Genomic DNA, 945 nt, shown 5'->3' on the forward strand with positions numbered 1-945 from the left:
CTATTCAGTTGAGGATTCTGTGTTTGGGGTTCACAGATCTAAGAACGTCCCCTTGACACACATTATATACTGTTATACACCTCGGACTTGGCCCTCGAGTGTCCACAACGGTGTATAGTAGGAGGGAGTGAAGCGCCAACCTATTGCTCCCATTACACACACACACACAAACAAAAGTTAAGCCTTGACTATTCAGTTGAGGATTCTGTGTTTGGGGTTCACAGATCTAAGAACGTCCCCCTTGACACACATTATATACTGTTATACACCTCGGACTTGGCCCTCGAGTGTCCACAACGGTGTATAGTAGGAGGGAGTGAAGCGCCAACCTATTGCTCCCATTACACACACACACACACACACACAAACAAAAGTTAAGCCTTGACTATTCAGTTGAGGATTCTGTGTTTGGGGTTCACAGATCTAAGAACGTCCCCCTTGACACACATTATATACTGTAATACACCTCGGACTTGTCCCTCTAGTGTCCACAAAGGTGTATTATATGCTTAGTTTTGTCTTTTGTAATTCCTGTGAATAAAATGAACCTAAAATCTCTTCCCCTTCCAAATCATATATTTTATAAGTCCAAGGAACTGTATCTATTACATCAACAATTTTAAAAAGTTCTTTCGTCCATCGTTCAGTAAAACCCTTTTCAAAATGAGATTTCCACCTATATATTCTTACGATATCACCAACTTTGAACTTAGGTTTTCTGACATTAATCTCTTTTTCATATTTTAATTTTGTAAATGTTTCTGATGGCTTCATATTCGTTGACGTGTGAATCGTGTCATTATACTTATCCACAATATCCTGAATAAAAGATGACCATTGTTGTGAACCGAGTTGTGTGAATTTTTTATATAGTCTCTCTTTTAAGGTACGATTAAAACGTTCAACAACAACTGCCTTCCCTTCATTAAAGGTACTGTATAATGT

The 945-nt window shown here is 38.5% G+C and overlaps 1 protein-coding gene across 1 annotated transcript in view; it reads left to right on the top strand.

Annotated features, from left to right (window-relative positions):
* LOC147007556 (uncharacterized) overlaps positions 1 to 724 on the top strand; it is a 3,162-nt gene extending 2,438 nt beyond the window's left edge. The window contains exon 3 of the mRNA XM_085866894.1: positions 1 to 724. This exon is cut by the window's left edge and continues 1,118 nt beyond it. The gene's annotated coding sequence lies outside the window, so the exon portion shown is untranslated.
* Positions 725 to 945: the final 221 nt, after the last annotated feature.

Source organism: Eptatretus burgeri, unplaced genomic scaffold (assembly GCF_056783735.1).
Source record: "Eptatretus burgeri isolate ZD-2024b unplaced genomic scaffold, Ebu_testis_v1 Ebu_testis_scaffold_110, whole genome shotgun sequence".
NCBI lineage: Eukaryota > Metazoa > Chordata > Myxini > Myxiniformes > Myxinidae > Eptatretus > Eptatretus burgeri.